Source organism: Hemibagrus wyckioides, linkage group LG04, assembly GCF_019097595.1.
Source record: "Hemibagrus wyckioides isolate EC202008001 linkage group LG04, SWU_Hwy_1.0, whole genome shotgun sequence".
Lineage (NCBI taxonomy): Eukaryota > Metazoa > Chordata > Actinopteri > Siluriformes > Bagridae > Hemibagrus > Hemibagrus wyckioides.
In genome coordinates, this window is record NC_080713.1 from 5,911,121 (window position 1) to 5,930,617 (window position 19,497).

Sequence of the window (19,497 nt, forward strand, 5' to 3'; positions counted from 1 at the left end):
TAGATCATATAATAATATGATCTACAGCATATTAGAATACAGTGAATAAGAGTGAATAAGACGGATGATCTCCTCATCATGGCACCTGTTAGTGGGTGAGATATATTAGGCAGCAAGTGAACATTTTCTCCTGAAAGTTGATGTGTTAGAAGCAGGAAAAATGGGCAAGCGTAAGGATTTGTGTGAGTTTGACAAAGGGCCAAATTGTGATGGCTAGACAACTGGATGAGTGGTCAGAATCTTTGTCAAAAGTGGTCCAACGAAGGAACAGTGGTGAACCAGCAACAGGGTCATGGGCGGCCAAGGCTCATTGATGGATATAGGGAGCGAAGGCTGGCCCGTGTGATCTGTTCCAACAGACGAGCTACTGTTGCTCAGATTGCTGAAGAAGTTAATGCTGGTTCTGATAGAAAGGTGTCAGAATACACAGTGCATGACGGGTCAGGGCTGTTTTGTCAGCAAAAGGGGAACCAACACAATATTAGGCAGTCATAATGTTATGCCTGGTCAATGTATACGCTCAAGCTGGGACAACACAACACAACACAACACAAATATATTCACAATTACATGAAGGGAGAAACTGGCTAAGCATTTTTTACTCTTAGTTTGTTGTTTGTATATAGTTGGTTTGCAAATGATGTAAATATGTACAGAGGTTAGCTCTGTGTGTATATGACAATGGCTATAAGTGTCATTTTACTAATTTATGGCTTGTCTCAAGTTGATGGCACAACTGTTTATTTGCCATTTAAACAACGCATACGAATGCTTACACATTGCTACGAATTTAATTGACAGGGTTCTGTTGTACCAAACAAACTGTAAACACAGACTTAATCGAAGGAGTGTACGCATATCAGTAAGTGCATTGTGATGTACGCAAACACAAACACACGCATGTGTTAGCTCTTTGTAATGGAAATATTCATAAGTTTCAAACCAGCGCGTTGTCAATGTCTTCTGCACAGAGAACTTTGCCGTTGATGTCAGCGAATTCGTACAAGTTCCTACATTAAGTACAAAAGCCAGGTTTAGACTGTAGTTTGCAACATGTATAAGAAGATCCCAATAACATCTGGGTTGAAATCTGTAACCGGGTGTGTGATGTCACTTCATACAACGAAGATCGGCTCGCTACAGACCTGTGATTGCGTGATACGTAAAAGGGGCTGTGATTAAAAAAATAAAAATAAACAATCCTGTCTATAATAAATTTTTGCCACTACTATAGTTGTAGCTGTCCAGGAAATTTACCCTAATCCTATTGGTGGATTGTAGATGATTGTTATAGCAGTGGACACTCTCTGAGAAAAAAATAAACACACCTAGAACTTTGCTATGATTGTCAGATTGGCATTAATGTCAATTGTCCACTGGTGAGTAAGTCACGTTACGTATTCTCAGCTCGCTGGAGTTGATTTTTGCTTACAACATCAAAATGATGACAGATCAAGGAATCTGTCGGCCACAATCCAAGATGGTGCTACGCATTATAATGACTCTAGCAGTGTTTTCCTTTTGCATAGTTTACATTTGTACTTTACTGACTACTCACTATTACGGAGATGTAAAGGCTTCAGATGCAAAGTGGAAAAAAATGGAAAGTGGAAAAAAGCAAACAAACAGTGCATACAAACCAAAGGCTTCAGAAGGCAACATGACAAACAATACATGACATCAACAAAAGCATGACAACAATGTTGACAGGAACTGGGACTTGAGTAGATGCTGATTAATGGGAAACACAAAACAGGTGTAAGACATATGTCCAGGTCTTATGGGTATTGTAGTCCAGCGCCGATTCGGCATTTCTCTGATAAGAAGAATTCCATTCATCTTTTATACTTTTAGTCTGGATGAAATGTGTAATATAATCTGTGAGTTCAGATCTCTTGGCAGAATATACTCCTAGGAAGATTTAAACTACAGTTACATCTGGCTGAACACCAATTAAAGGCTCTGGGGGAAAAAATGTACAAAATAGAATATTTCTATAAATATTGGAGTATATATTGAACATTTAAGGAAAACATCTATTTATATTCATTGTCTAGGGAATATTGGGTGAGAAGTGGGAATAAACACTGGACATCAAAAGGCACACACTTATTGACACCTAGGGCTGATTTAGCATCGCTGGCATAGGGCTGTTTTAGTGGAGGTTGGAAGAAACTGGAGTAAACCCCACTGGACATGGGAAGAACATGAAAAACTCCGACGGATATCCGGAATTCCGGATCAAGCTAGGGAATCTGGATGTGTCATGCTGTCCAGACAAAAGTCTTTTAACTTCTGACAAAAGTTTCGAACCATAAACTATTAGAAAAAGTGAACATTTAGAAAATGCTTGAGGGTAAGAGTCTATTAAAACTTTCTTTTCTGGTACAGAAAAAATATCTTTTTATGTTGTTATGTAAAATATTAGTTTTTGATTCTGAATGTGCTTAATAGAAAAAAGATTTGGACAAGCCTTCATTGCAGAACTGTAGTTACCATCATATAGTAGATGTCACTTAATGAGGTCTGTCTGGCCATGTTTTTTAAATTATCCGTTTCTTCATATCCAGAGTCACAACAGTACATTTTCATGTATTTCCATGTACTTGTGATCTTCCTGAAGTGTATCACTGCACATTTACTGAGTGTGTTAATTTCAAAGAGGGCCAAACCTTTCAAAGAAGTGCGGCGCTGTAATTAGAGCCACGGGGAGTGACTGGGGAGCGAGGCCATGTCTAAGATGTGAAGTGTGAAGAGTGGAAGCAGAATGGGTAATTTACTCGCTTCAAAATCCGTGGGTTCAGAATGAATTGTACAGAATTGTCCAGTTGTAGGAGAAGCATTCAGTGCACACTGACCCCCCCTTAAAGAACAGACAGACATCAAGCAGCTAAATTACCCACAAACCCTGGCAAACAGGCCACAGTCTACGCTACAGGCAAGAGCAGCTTCACTTTGGAAAGATTCATTCCAAAGAAAATCCGAGCAAAGCAAGCGCTCGGGAAAGCGCAGGTGATTTGGATGCTTCACGAGTTGCCCACGTTTATCGGAGAAAACACAGTGCTGTGACTCTTTCTTCTCTCTCTCTCACACGCACACCCTGCCTTTGGGGCTTACCAAAGGAGACTCTTCAAACGAGGCTTTGTAGTCAAGTGGAGAATCAAGATTAATGCACTCGCACAGCTCCGCTTGCTCTAGGGGAGAGAGCCAGTATAATTAACACCACAGGGCCTTGGAGGAGAGTGGTGCGGATGAAATCATCCAAAATAATACAAGAGTCGAGAGAAGATTTCCTTTCGGTTTTCGTCACGTGGCCTGACGTGAGATTTGATGGCTATATTATCTGTGTTCTGCTGAACTCTGCTTTAAGGATCGGTGAATATGGTTTCATGGAGTCTAGTATTAGCGAATATTTTCCTGTGCTTGCATGGCGTTGGCATAATGTTGACGTTGATATGGACACCGAGTATTGTGACATGCTTCGTGAACACACACTTAGAAAGAAAGAAAAATCCAAGCTGTCATCATCTGACACGTTGAAAGAATATATAAGGAATAAAATACTTTGCAGTGTGTTGTTGTAGAATAATAATCAACAGTGCAGAGGCGAGATGTGACCTGACATGAAGCACGAGTTTTGACACGGTGGATGTTTTATCCATTTCTAGTTACGTTTAATGTTCTGAAATGTAGCTTATCACTTCAGCACTGAAGGACAGAAGATAGGACAGAAAATAATGTAACATGTCATGCTACTAAGAAACTGCATCCTGTTTTGGAAATCTTCTGTAACTGTTAAATAAATATCTCCTTACTAAAACAATTTTTTCTCTATTTTTCTTTCTTAAATATCAACACATTTTACAATCTGCATAATCTTATTTCGAGTATTAGTATTAGATCTAGATTATGTGTAGTTTGTTATCTACATAGGTTGTTGTGAATTAGCGGTTACTATACTGTAGCAACGTTATATGCATTAGAACAAGCACAATTAATATAAAACTATGATTTAGCTTGTAGCCCAAAAATACTGTCTGAAGTGCTGTTGTAGAAAGTTACTCCACACTTTCTGACCAATCAGATTCGAGAATTCAAAATAGGTGTGGTCTGAATAACAGTAACAGTTTGATAAACGTTTTATGTTTCCTCTACCATTGTTTGTGCATGTGTACATTTATGTATGTTGGCTATATTCAGAAATTTGTCTGAATTTTTCTGCAAATTTGGTTTACGTCTAATGATAGATAGATAGATAGATAGATAGATAGATAGATAGATAGATAGATAGATAGATAGATAGATAGATAGATAGATAGATAGATAGATAGATAGATACTTTATTCATCCCAAAGTGAAATGAGGGAAAAATTTTATTTATACGCTTGTAACTAGACGTAAATCCTATTGGTGCAAGCTGGCCTTTTTTTAAGTAACCCTAAAAGTTAAAAAAAGTTTTAAAAAGTTTTTAAAAAATTTTGAAAGATATTTTTTTTCAATGAAGAAAAAAATGCCCTACTTTTCCTAATTTTTTCCACATTTTTCTTCCCAATTTTCAAATTGATGTCAAATTTCAGTTTTGTATTAAGATTGTTTTAGTCAGATTTAGGCTACAGACTGATTAAAAACGGCGTCTATGACATTTTGTAAAAAGTAAACCAAGATTCTCAAACTTTAAGGAATTTCTTAAAGTTTCTTTATGAATTTCTCGCATTGTCATCGGATTGTAATGGAAAGTGCAACAGTGTATTGTACTTTCACCTACAATATTCAACCCCTTAATAGCGAGTGCATCTTTAATCCCAACTCGCTGCTCTGGGTCGTATTAAAGCAGCACAGTATCTATGGCCTCTCAGTGACAGAAGCTCTAATGTTCACAATATGGAATGTGCGTGTGGCTTGCTGATTATTTCCCCTCCCACAAGCCCATTTGAATTTCATTATTATTATCGCTATCGTTCGCTATCGTTAGAGTCAACAGAGCCGCAGGAGCGCCGTCCTCTCTTTTACACCGTACTGTAAATATATAAATAAGTCTAAGGTTACTGAAGAAGAGAATGAAATATGGCATTTCCATTTCAATGCAAATGAAGGGGAGAATGAATGCAGTTTGGATTTACAGTGCCTCATTATAATGAGACCATTGTGCCGGTGTGTTTCTTTTAACGGAACAATCTCCTATAGGCTGAGGAAATTAGTGTTCGGGCCTCTGCGCACCCCACAAATGAAACTGTCAGCACAACTCGTTTCCTGCTAAAGGAGCGCCACGGAGGCAGCTCAGTCCCCCTTCAGTCGGATTTTCTCTACACAGGAGTAGTTATGTGTGGATTTCAGCATTTAAGCGTTTATAGAGAAAAAAAAGGAATAGAGGTGCATTGATTTGTACCTTTGGAAATGTTGAATTCTTTTCTTAGGAACCACAAATTCTGCAAGTAATGAAAAGTCGCTTGAGAATGTGTTCCTAGTATTAGTTGCTGTACTCACTGTCCATCTGCTTTGTAAGCATCTGCATCTACTTGAGATTTTCTACTCACTGGGCTAGATGATTCTACTCACTACTGGGGGATGTGGTAGCTTATAGGTTAATGTTGGACTACTGTTTAGAAGATTAGTCAGTTTGAAACCCAGATCCACCAAGCTGTCACTGCTGGACAAAGAAGAACTGAGGGCAAGAAATCTTTATTATCGCCAATAAGCAAAGTGGAATTCTTTTCTTCACATATCCCAGCTACTCCGTCCAGGGTGTATCTTGCCTTGATGCGCGATGACGCCTGAGATAGGCACAGGCTCCCCGTGACCCAAGAATAGATTGGATAAGCGGTACAAACAATGAAATGAAATGAAATGAAAAACATATCCCAGCTGAGGAAGTTGGGAGTGAGAGTGCAGGGACAACTATGATACTGGAGCAGGGAGGGTTAAAGGCCTTGCTCAATTGCCCAACAGTGGAGCTTGGTGGTTGCTGCGGCTTTAATCTCGATCCACCAAGCAACAATCCAGAGCTTTAACCACTTGAGCACCACTGCCCCAGCAAGCCAGAACTCACTACATTTTCATGCACTATATTTGCAAAGAATTAAAGGTCACTTTTTAGCCTACCACCTTTAAGGAGTTGAACAGTTGATTGAATTACTATGTGCTGCTACACAATCTTTGTATTAATTGAGGGAGTGTATTTTTGGTGCACAGTGACCAAAGATTTTAGAGTTTGTATGGAGTTTTACATGTTCTCCCTAATGCACATTCTCTTTATGGGTTTTCTCTGGGTTCCTCGGTTTCTTTTCACCCCAAGAACATGGCTCTAAATTGTCCCTTATGTGTGTACATGGTGCCTTGTGAGGGAGTCTTATCAAGTGTCTTTTCTAACCTCACAAAGATTGATCCTGGGATAGGATTTAAGTCCATTGCTACCCTGACCAGGATAAAGCGGTTTCTTATTATGCGGATTATTATTCAAAACCCAACAGAATTAAGAAAGAGCACTCAATCTTCAAATACCTTCCTTTTCCCCACTATTAGGAATTCCATCAATTCCTTTAGGTTTCAGCTTAAAGGAAGCCCCACAGGTTTCCTGCCCATTTCCCAGTAGGTCATGGGAATAATTGATCAACTGGGACACTGAATCATGGGTCAGCATTGGTTTAATTGGTACACAGCACAGCCAACTCCAATGGTATCTAATCACCTTTGAACCACCAGCATTTGTTCTTGATTATTGAAAACATTCTTCCCAAAGTTCCCATAGCTGCACTGCTTGCATTTTAGAGATTAGGAATAAAGCTGCTGTCAGCCTTAGCTGATGTTTCCCCACATTCTTTAGTTCCTTAACGAAAAGAGGCACTAATTTACCATCTGTAACTAACTATCATTTTGTCATTTGAGAGCAAACATCTATTTCTTTTGCCAATTTTTAAATTCCATATTTAAAGTGAATAAAGGTTATACTTTTTCAGAGTATTGATTTGAACATGTGATGCACTATTACTTGAGTAAAGAACTTTTACAAGCCTTGTTTCCCAACTGTGTCTGTTTCTTCACATGCTTCCCTGGATAAGAAGCCAGAATTGGGAATTGTGTGGGGAAAAAAATGGTCTCCTACCTGGATATCCATCTTGGAGAAATCTGATAACGCGCCCTAATTTGCTTATCAATCTCCCTCTCTCTCTGTTTCTATCTCACATGTACTGTCTCCTCACAGTTACAAAATGTGTAGTTGATCCTACCCGTTAGATAACTCTTCTCCTTGGCAATCCATCTCATTCATTCCCATGCAGAGCGAGACCTGAGAGGGGATTTGGGTCCTGGGAGAGCAAGCAGGTGTGAAAATACAATGTTGTGTTCATTTGTATGATGGATTACTTGGAGGCCTGCTAAGCCACAAAGGCTTGAGGAGTTGGAGCTAAAGTGTGTTTTCATGAGGACTTCTTCTCTCTTATTCATATGGATGTGGTTTGGGGTTGAACTCTCTTGTGAGCGGGGAACTGCGGGATGTCGCAGCTACTGTTCTAATTATATTTAAGTAGAAAGTCTGCTTGGCATTTCTTTCAATTCTTTTGACTTGTAGGTCTACGGCTGCAGGAATCTTTCTCTTAGGATGACTCAGATTCTTTAGAAATTATACAGAAACACCAAAGCTTTCTCTGTCTTCAGAATGTGTACGTTTGTCTATGTAGATCCAGTCAAATCAGTGTCTGAATAAAGTCTTGTTACATCAACAGGTTAAAAACTTAGCTTTAGGAGATTCTGTGGATCCATCTATCTATTCTTGGTTACTGTCTGTGTGGGTTTTTTTTTCTTGAGCCACTTTACACTGTGAATGTTAATGTTTCACTTAACAGGCTAAAGCCATGCTCTTGTGTGTATGGATGATTGATTCTAATTATGTGTCTAAACTAACCGTCTATGCTCTTTAGCCAGCAATATTGCCCTTCTCCAAGTCTCAAACTTTGCAGGACCTCGTGTGTGACATAATTACGTTTCGTCCAAGTTAATTCTCCACCCCGTTTAATGATGCGTTCAGGGCTCGGTTATACATGGGTAAAGCAAGATCTTCTGTGACTTGCAAAACTGTACCATTTGTAGTTACCTGACTGCTTTCGTAACCAGTGTGCATGTAGCATCCGGAGTACTCAAGCCCTCATGTTTATCTTTTAACTGTATTCTTATTTCCCTGAGAATGTATTTATGCTGCAGCTCTCGTATCACTGTCGGCTCTTTGCGCTCCGAATGGATTCACACTCACTTGAAAATTGCTGCGGTTAGAAATATTAACCGCAGGATTAATTAAGGAATAAAACATTTGGGTGCGTGTTGTTGTGTAAAAAAATAAATTAAGCAAAAATGAAAAACAACAAAAAATTGCTGGTGTTAATTTGGTGGGATAGCAACAAAACAATTTGGGAAACACATTTCATGTAAGTTCAATGATGAACAGTCTTTTGAATGAGCTTGTTAGTATACTGTGTATCAAGAGATGTGAAGTCACTGTGTTGCCTGGCTTCACAACTGGATTTGGATGTTTAGTCTGTGTTGAAAACAAAACTTGGATGTTTAGTCTGTCTCTTTGGATGTACCTTGAACTAGAACTAGATGTAGATGTTGTTTGTTTCTAGAACAAGCTTTAGATGTTTAGTCTGTCTCTAAACCTAGATGTAGATTGTTAATCTGTGTTTAGAACAACCTTTGAATGTTTAATCTGCCTCTAGAAAAAAAAAGCTTTGGATGTCTTTAGACTGTTCCTAGAACAACCTTTAGATGTTTAGTCTTTAACTATCTTTGGAAATTTTCTCCATGGTTAATACAAGGCTCGGATTCTCAGTTTGTTTCTTATAAAAGCTTCAAATGTTTACTTCATGTCTAGAGCTGGCATTGGTTGTTTAGTCTGTGTTTAGAATTAGATGTTTAGTCTCTGTCTAGAACAAGCTTTAGATGGTTAGACTTGAAGTATCTTTGGATGTTTTCTCCAAGCTTAGTACAAGGCTTGGATTCTCAGTTTGTGTCTAACACAAGCTTTAAATGTTTATTCATTTTTAGAACTGTCATTGGTTGTTTAGTCTGTGTTTAGAATGCGCTTGAGATGCTTAGTCTCTGTCTAGAACAATCTTAGTCTAAACCTTTGGATTTTTACTCCGTGTTTAAACAAAGGATGCTTTTTTTGTCTAGAATGTAGAGTATGTTTGGATATTTAATGTTTGACTATAGATGTTTAGTTTATGTCTTGAACAAGCTTCAAATGTTTACTCCATGTCTTAAACTAGCATATGATGCTTAGTCTGTGTCTAGAACTGGCTTTAGTCGTTTAATCTATGTCTAAACCTAGATTAAGATCTTTAATCTTTATCCAAAACAAACTAAAGATGTTTGGCTTATGTCTAGATCTAGCTTACAATGGAGCCCTTTGTCTAAGACTTGCTTTATGTGGATAGTTGCTGTTTAAATCTTATTTCTGGTGCATTGTCTATGTCTAGACCTAGCTTTGGTTGTTTAGTCTGTGTCTAAAATTAGCATTAAATGTTTAAAGTTACAGCTTTATAACTGACTGATACAAAGGATTGAAACGGGAAAGTCTTGATAAAAAATGCCAATTTAACATTTCCTCCCAGGAAAGGTTTTGTATCAGTCATTACACAGTTTGTTTTACATTTATATGGAACGTTGACCATGCAATTATCTGTTAGCTGGTGCTTTAGAAACAATTACATAAATATAAACTCATCACTTTCATTACACCCGGCACTACTGGTCAACTCCTTACATTAAACATAATTTCAGTCAGAATCAAGAATTCAGCAATTGTTTCATTTATTGTTTATTCCCGCTAAAAAAATCAGGCTATTAATGTTACTATAAGAATTCTTTAAATGATTATTATGATGATAATTATTTTGTACAATATTAAAAATTTAATTTGACAGTGTAGTTTTCTCATTTGGATCAAAATGATATTAATACTTTGCGTTGGCTTTCAATTGATGTGATGACTTTTCACAATGTACAAATTGAAACAGACCAAAAAAAAGAAAAAAAGAAAAGACAACAACAACAGAAACATTTGTTTTGTGAGAGGCGTGTGGGAACGTTGCAACTCCAGAAACATCACAAAAGTGTTTTATTCATTGGGCTGAAATCTGGCAACAGAAAATATAAGCAAACTTGGTGCAGGTTCAAATAGAAATCATGGAAATCAACCAAAAAAACAACAACTAAGAACACTGTGCTTTAAATAAAAACACATAGAGAATTTATAAACTCTGTTTAGCATTTCTTTTCTGTATTCTTCAGAGACCTACTTTTTCAGAACTGTGATCATTTAGCTGTTTTACATGTCACTTGAACAGCTGGTACAGTCCAGAAGCAAAAACACAGCATGTTTTGTTCATTTCATGTAATTGGGTTTAATCAGGGTTTGTTTTCAATGCAATTCAGCTGCATTAAGGTTCATTTGAAAGCGGACCGAGGCGGTTGTTTTAGTTCCCGACTTGACTGTGATTACTGCAGTCTTACCTGCCTAAACTACATCTGATCACTCCTTGGTTCCAGCTATTTTTTTTTGTACATGGTATTCGTATCCTGTCTTTAGATTTGGAGCCACTTTGCGCTGTGAATGTTAATGTTTCACTTAGCAGGCTAAAGCCACACTCTCGTGTATATGGATGATTGATTCTAATTATGTGTCTAAACTAACTGTCTACGCTCTTTAGCCAGCAATATTGCCCTTCTCCAAGTCTCAAACTTGCAGGACCTCGTGTGTGACATAATTAAGTTCCGTCCAAGTTAATTCTCCACCCGGTTTAATGATGCATTCAGAGCTATTTCTTTAGCTCTATTACCAGCAGGGTAAAGTGGCTCCATAGGGAATAGAGTTGAGAGTGCATTAAAGCTTTGAACTTACCTGATACAATGCTTTAGCTGTGTGTGATTGGATACAATTAGAAAAATTAGCTTTAATTTTTTTTTTTTCCATCTAAACAAATGATGATTATTATTTTCTTTTCTCGAAGCACGTCAGACGTTCTGCCTTTGAACGCACTACTCATAATTAGCAAGATGACATCTTGGGTTTATTGCTGTTGATTTCTCTCTTTTTAATTGAAGCTTCTGGCAGATAAAGTTGCTTTCATCCACTTCTAGGGTGCCAATTTAAAAGATGCTAGGTTTTATCAGTAAGTTTTGCATTGTGCTTTGTCTCTAAAGGCACTGATAAGACTAGCTCATTAATGGCGTCGTGCGAGAGCATGAGAATGACTTGAGATCCTCAAACGGTTCTAGAAGGAATGATAAAGAGAGCAAGAGCAGTGAAGGTTATCTGTTGACAGTAGATGAAAGGTGGAGATAAGCATTTGGTGGCATTTTTTTTTTTTTTTTTTTTTTTACCACTGAGAAAAATTATGGCAACATTTATTTGGTGTTGTCATCGTAACAAGACAGCTTAGTAAAGTTCAATGTGACTCTTAAATGTTTCTGGAGCTCATTTTGGCAGGATAATGTGAATTTAGAGGCACATCTGGATATTTAGAATGCATAAAGAGTCATTTAGTCTGTGTTTAAAACAAGTTTTAGATGTGTTGTCCTTGTCTAGAACTAGCTGTAGATGTTTAGTCTGTGTTTTCAACTAGTTTTAGATGTTTAGTCTATGTCTAGAACTTGCTTTAGTTGTTTTGTCTGTGTCTTGAACTAGCATTGCACTGTTTACTTTGAGTCTAGAAATAACTTTATATGTTTATACTGTGTCTAGAACTAGTTTTAGTTGTTTAGTCTGTGACTAGAGATAGCTTTATATGTTTTATCTATATCTAGAACTACCTTTAGATGTTTAGGCTGTGTCTAGAACTAGCTTTAGATGTTTTTTTTCTGTTTCTAGAACTAGCATTGTGATGTTTACTTTGAGTCTAGAACTAACTTTAGTTGTTTTATTTGTGTCTAGAACTAACTAGGTCTTTAGTCTATGTCTAGAACTACCTTTAGATGTTTTATTTGTGTCTAGAACTAACTAGGTCTTTAGTCTATGACTAGAATTAGCTTTAGATGTTTAGTCTGTATATAGAACTAGCTTTAGTTGTTTTCTCTGTGTCTTGAACTAGCATTGCAATGTTTACTTTGAGTCTAGAAATAACTATATGTTTATACTGTGTCTAGAACTAGTTTTAGATGTTGTGTCTGGAACATGCTTTAGATGTTTAGTCTGTGTCCTACATTGGATGTTTAGTCTGTATCTACGCATAGATTTGAAAATGTAGCTAGAGTTTGATCTGTGTGTTTTTTTTGTTGTTTGTTTGTTTGTTTGTTAAGGGCTTGCTGTTGGATGTTTAGTCAGTACCTATATTTATTCTTTGCATAGAGCTGCCTCTGAGATTTCTCTGGGTCTAGAACATAACCTCTGTCAAAATCTGTCTGTGGCAGCAAGAGGCATCCCAAAATGCAATGTAATAAAAGGCAATGTTTCAACTACAGTGAACATGTTGTATGCAGAGCCTCTATTCCTCCTCAAGGTGACAAGTCCATAATTTCAGATTTATATTCTGAAGCGCCGCATCAATTTGTTTAGAGATATATAAGATAGTGATGGTTTCACCTCCTTTCAGATTTTGGTGTCAGCAAGGTGTCAGAGCGAGTCTTCAGCAAAAGGATTATCAATCTGCTGATTTCTGCTTTCCACTCATCTTGGCCTGTGGGGTTATTATGCATTCCTGCACCCGGTGCAAAAACACGAGCGCTCAGGTGTTACTTTAATCTAAACCCATCAGAGTCTTTCCATAAAAGCACAGTTGCTCGTTTTAACCTCGCCTGTCTTCCCCTTTTCTGTTTTGCAGGGTGAAACTACACATGAAGCATGGAGTCTCACATTAACCTTCAGTGCAACATGGCGTTCAACAAGAGGCACACACACACACACAAACACACACACACACAATCTGTACAGGGCCATTTTGGTGTTAACCTCTATTACTTTAAATCAAGAAATTAACAACTGATGTTGCTAAAATTTTTGGATTTTGCACATTGACCAAAAAAAGAACAAATGCCTTGTTCCCAGTTCTCGATTGATGTCAAATATCAAACCCTGTATCGCTCACCGATTTCTGTCTGCTTTCATTTCTGTTAACTTCTTGCTTTGAGTTTTCCAATTTTTTTAAATACAGCATGAATAGAAATAACCTCAGACGTTCTAAGTAGCCTAGCCTTGCTCCGACAGCACCGCTTACCGTGTTCTTCACAAAGACTCAGCGAGCAGGGTTTGGAATTGTATACAGTTAAACAGACAATCTGCTTGAAGATCATTGATGCCATCTGACAAGCTTCCAGCTCCACCACTGACACCAGCTCCCTCCACTCTGCATGCTAAGCCTTTCCTCATGTTCCACCTCATACCTAATGGAAAGTGAAGAGCTTAAGAGCAAAACCGGTAAGGAAGCTGCCGTCAGTGCGTCCAGCAGAGTCAGAGTCTCTCTATCTTCCCCACGCCGTCTCCACCAGCGCACCAGCACAAACTAATTAAGGCCTGCCCTTGAACCAACATGTTCCTGACAGCATGTAGCTGTTTCTGAAAACTCAATGACATTGGGGAGAAATTTGTTTGAATTCCAGCTAAGCTTGAACAAATTGCAAGTAGACCAAGGTACACACCTAGGTTTCTCTTTGTCCTGATGGTATTATGGGGAGAAATGGTTTTAATGACTACACAGTAATACTGTGAGGTGGAATCTTTTATGAATCTTGTATGCTGGGCTTTGATTTGATTAGATTTTTTTTTGTTTTTTAACAGTGGTTCTTGATACTTGGAACGTGTTCAGTGCCAAATAAATTGATGTGGTTTTTCTTTTTCACAAATGGATTCATGAACATGCTTTAAATAATAAAACGATTTGTCATTAAAATCCTCGTCTGCTGTTGTGATCAGCTTTAAACAGCCTTCCGTTTTGACATATGCTCCAATCCACTGTATTCTCTATAACGGTTCAGCAGAGACACGCAGCAGCATGGTTTGTATCCCAGCTCTCAAAACAATTATGTCTCTTTATATACCCTTTCTATCGCCAGTGGCTATCCCTGTGGCTCGGACGATCGCTTAAAGTTTAATGACGACGGTTTCAGGGAAGCCTTTATTTCCCTTCCACTTGTGTTTGTCCCATGATTTGCTAAAACGTAACATCTGGCACGTGTATTGGGATGAATAAAAAAAGCAGAATTTTAACCACTTTAGTAAGTCAAAGTCTAGTTGTGAACATTTCATTCAGAACATTTTCATTTCAAGCTAAAGTTTGGATGTTTTCTTTGGTTTGAAATACGGCACCCGAGTAAGCTAGTCATAGTTTTAATAATTAACAATGGGGAACTGTGCACAATAGAGCCTGCTATTAAAGATAAAATAAAATAATCAGTTGGAGAGCAGTGTAATGCTCACAGTGTTTTCATCGTCCTGTACCGCAACAATTTTCCAACTTTTCATTTATTCTAAATCGAAATGAATGACACAGCATGCATTTTAACCATTTGCGGTTACGTTTAATATCGAGGAATTTCCATGAAGGGAGTTACTACCTTCCTTATAGCAACACCAGATTCTTTATCTTTTGATTTACCGTGATGTTATTAACACAAAACTACACAGCTTGTCATATAACCAGACAAAAGTCATCTGTTCTGAAGAGTTTCGTGGTTGATTACATAATGATTGATCCTAGCTTATATTCTGTAGCTCACCTGCCATTAAAAGTCCCTTGTTACTAAAGAAACCATAACATACTAAAGTCATTTAAATCTGCTAAGGTCTATTATGTAAACAAACCTGAGATTCAACATAATCCGTCTTTAACATCCAAATACTTACAGACTCGAAGTGACACTAAAAGGCACTCGATTGTCAGCGTATGAGGCGTGTGCTAGCCCCTGGCTCATGGTATTGATGTTTTCTAAAAAGGAACTTCTCTTTCTGCCAGAACAAAGAGCGAACATTCCTCCCATTTTCTTGTCCTAAGGGTAGAAGTGTGCATTTTGTATGGAAAGACCAGGCGATCAATAAAACAAGCTTTGCTAAGCACAGGACAGAGCGACTATCTGTAAACGTGGCACATGCTTTATGAAATGCAATATCTTCAATAATGGATAGTGAGCTAGTGGCTGTGGAAAGACTTCAGGGTTTAGTTCAGCATGAGGGCAAAAAGAGAGAGAGAGAGAGAGAGAGAGTTAGAAAACATTTAAAAATTTGATTTTGAAGCCCTCTTTTACTGGTTTAGAAGCTTTATGCCGGAAACTTATTGTGTTTTAGAGCATTAGACGTTATATACATTACATATACACCAATCAGCCATAACATTAAAATCACTCACATGATAATGTGTAGGTTCCCCTCTTGTGATGACAAAACAGCTCTGACCCGTCAAGGTCTGGACTCCACAAGACCTCTGAAGGTGTGCTGTAGAATCTGGGAACAAGATGTTAGCCGTAGATCCTTGAAAGTGTTGATGTGGTCCTTTAATGGATCAGTCCCACAGATAGTCCATCAGATCTGGGGCCTACTGAGGCCAAGTCAACATTGTCCATTGAATTCCTGGACAGTTTTTAGCAGCACACACTATCCTGCTAAAAGAGGCCAGTGGCATTAGGGAATATTGTTGCCATGAAGGGGTGAACATGGACTGCAACAATGTCAAGGTAGGTGGTATGTGTCAAAGTAACATTTATATGAAGGCCAGGAGACAAGGTTCCCCAGCAGAACATCACCCAGATCATCACATTGCCTCCACTGTCTTGTGTTCTTCTCATAGTGCATACTGGAGCCATCTCTTCCCAAGTAAGTGGTGCACATGCACCTGTTCATCCACATGATGTAAAAGAAAACATGATTTATCAGACAAGGCCACCTTTTTCTAATGCTCATATGCTTGTTCTAGGTGGTGTACAGGGGTCAGTACAGGCAATCTGACCAGACAAGATAACCTTCATACCCAACATGAATCAGTGAGCCTTGGGAGCCCAATAGGCTCTTTTTTTTGGCTCTTGTCAAATTCACTATACTTGCCCATTTTTACTGCTTCCAACACATCAACTTTGAGAACTGTCTCATTGTAATAAGATTATCAACATTAAACACTTTACTTTTCAGTGGTTTTAATGTGATGGCTGATCTGTGTATATGCACTACTGTTCAAAAGTTTGGGATCACTTGGAAATCTCCTCTGTTTTCTGAAGAAAAACCCATTTTTATCCATTTGAAAAACATAGTATGCATGGGATGTTGTAGCTTAGTGGTTAAGGTGTTGGACTACTGATTGAAAGCTTATGAGATCGAATTCCAGGTCCACCAAGCTGCCACTGCTGGGCCCCTAAGCAAGGTCCTTATCCCTCAATTGCTTAGTTGTATAAAATGAAGTAAAAATGACAATAGCTTTGGATAAGGCTGTCTGCCAAATGACAGAAATGTAAAAAAGTTCTATCTCCTTGCACAGAGGCCCATTATCAGCAACCATCAGTGCTCTGTTTCAATCTCATATTATTGTTAGCGAGCAACAAAAATGGCCTTCTTTACGGTAGTTTAGTATCTGGAACATCAGGAGTTTTTTTACAGGTTCAAATTTTTATTTTTATTGTAAGAACTTATCTTACCATGCTGGTAACTACTAGCTTCATAGAACAACGCACACTGGTTCTATACAGAGCAGAAAAAGGGAGTGGAAGGCACTGGTGCACAGTTGGAAAGCAAGGAAAACAACTACAAACCGTACATTTATTTAAAAAAGTGTTTTCTAATTCATGCAGAAGATTAACATGAGCATAGATCATATGATCATTTACCGAGTTAGTATTTTTTTATTTTTATTTTAATAATGACTTTTTTTGTACCCTTGTTTGAAATGTAATATCTCGGTATTGTAGGCTTCCGTAGTACAACGTTCCAATTAAAACCTAATTTGTGGCTCTTGTATCAGAAGCACCACATGAATCATATCACATGAATTAACACGCACTGATTTAGCTCAATCTTATTACCGCATGTAAAATAGGGGTCAGATTGGTATATGGTAGTCATCAGTGTTGCAGAAGGCATAAAATATAGCCTACACCCTTTAATTAATTGAGCAGTGCTGAATAACCATTATTTAAAATATTGAAATAATAGGGTTATTGCAAGCAGCAAATTACGATTTGACTATTCTTGCAAATGGTGCAGTTATGAAAGCTGAAGGCAAAAACTTGCAGATGCGTGTCATCTGTGTACCTAAATGAAGAATTGTGTTTGTGCTAACAATGTCAACATTTATGCTCAAGCAATTAACTGAGCTAGGCATTACAAAAGGTTATTCACTAAATGAATTTAATGGAATAAACTGAGCAGAAAATACACAGGATGATGATACAGTCAGCACTTCGATGTGCTCTTTGGTGTATTGGAGAAACCACCACAGAACTGACCTTCGCACCCGAGTCTAGGTAAAAAAACACAAATTAATTTTCTTGTATTGATTCATGATTCATGATGCATGATTCGTATTGATTCATGATTCGTTTTTTTTTATTTGAAGCTCAAGCACCTAGCTTGACCCTTAGTCTGCCTGCCGGTTGTGAACATTTCCCTTTTGGTTTGTCTAATAAAAGCATGCCTCAAAATCTGCTGGCACCATGTTTGAATAGCTAATTGAACTCATTAATTATAAGTGCTAATTTTTTTTTTTTTTGCTAAATATTTAGCAACCCTTGCTCTAGGAATATTGGATTACTGTGCACTTTTTCTCACTCATTTGCGATACAATTGCAGTTTTCTTAGCTCTAATGCGCCCTGGCATGACAAACACGCTGCTGTTTCCCTATTTTCAGCTTTCTGATATTATATAGCTGATTTCATCTGTTTAAAGATTTACTAAATGGTTATTGCCCTCCTTTTTTACTTCAGGCTCATTATTTAGCCCACATTTTATAGGCAGGTCATGACTGCTATGGAAAAGTAATATAAACTAATATGAATTGTAAAACACAGCCCAGGGTGTCATATAGCACAGGACTGAATACAAAGCGTACAAGCAAACTAAGAGGAAAAGTGTCCGGCGAATCGTTCTTTCAGCTTTTATTATGATTCAGTAGGGGTGGAGCAGGCCAGTCTTCATTAAAGCGTTCCGCTTCGGAGCACCTCCGACCGGTCCGTGCCAACCCGAGGCTATTTCACTTCCTCCGCTCCCTATGCGCACTGTGATTAGCGCTGTTTACAGCGAGAGGGAAACAATAACACCGGCTTTGTGGCGAGAGGTGCTGTGGAGATAAGTCATCTTTAATTCTGAGGGGTTCTCTTCGCCACTGTGGAATTGGTAAACTGGATACAAGCCCTGCACATGCCCTTCAGAACAGAAGAAACCTTAACGGAAGAGAATTTGACTTGTGTTTCCTTTCCTCACAGCTAGCATCATACAAGCTGGGTGACATTTAGTAATTTGGCACTTTTATTCAAATCCAGAGCCGAGCGGTCGAAGGTTCAAGGAACTCTCCACCTTGAGAAACATTAAATATGCTCATTTGAGACGGATTCTTTGGATGGTGCTATATTTGTGCTCCTGTTAGTAGTGAGGGGTTGAGTGTTGCTCTGACATCACAATGCCATTTAAAAAAAAGGAGAAGTGTCAGAAAACTGTTGCCGTTTATTTCCAAAAACAGAAATTAAAACTTTTGCAGTGATGCTCAACATCATATTAAAGACAAATCCAATGTGGAATTAGGAAAGACGACAAACACTGGGCTCAGAGTTCCGGCGTTACAGCAGAGACTCAGCTCTGCTAGAGATCTTTGAGAGGACACTGACAATGGTATTAGCATGAGCAGCATGTACAGGTGAGGAGGCGAGGGTACAGATTACAGGACTAAAGCACCGCTGCATTGCTCACTTTACATAGAGATGATGAAGAAGAAGCCTTTATTATTACCACACATACATTACAGCACAGTGGAGTTCTTCACATATCCAAGTTGAGGTAGCTGGGGTTAAAAGCTATGATGCAGTGACCCTGGAGCAGGGAAGGTTGTGGGCTTGCTTAGGGGCTTAACAGTGGCAGCCTGGTGGTACAGGGGCTTTCAAATTGACAACCCAGAGAGTTAACCACTTGAGCACCACTGGCTCCAAGAGCTATTGACGCTTTAACTCTTTTTACCAGAAGCCAAAAACAGAATTTGGTTTGGTTGTGTCCATGTTCAGCATTGAATGTCGAGGTCATGTCACACTTAGTGGTTAGCACGTTCGCCTCACACCTCCAGTGTCCTGGGTTCGAGTCGCGCTCACCGTGTGCATGTTCTTGTGGGTTTTCTCCGGGTACTCCGGTTTCCTCTCACAGTCCAAAGACATGCTTCTAGGCTGATTGGAATCTCTAAATTGCCCGTAGTGTGTGATTGTATGAGTGTGTGTGTGTGCCCTGCGATGGGTTGGCACTCCGTCCAGGGTGTATCCTGCCTTGATGCCCGATGAGGCCTAAGATAGGCACAGGCTCCCCGTGACCCAAGGATAGATCGGATAAGCGGTAC

General features: G+C 38.6%; 1 protein-coding gene across 2 annotated transcripts in view; it reads left to right on the forward strand.

The window, feature by feature from the left end:
• The window catches only part of cd276 (CD276 molecule), a 111,195-nt gene extending 97,321 nt beyond the window's left edge, over positions 1-13,874 (forward strand). For both annotated transcript variants that reach the window (XM_058388124.1, XM_058388125.1), the window contains exon 8: positions 12,810-13,874. The gene's annotated coding sequence lies outside the window, so the exon portion shown is untranslated. The remainder of the gene's footprint in view (positions 1-12,809) is intronic.
• The last annotated feature ends 5,623 nt before the right edge of the window (positions 13,875-19,497 follow it).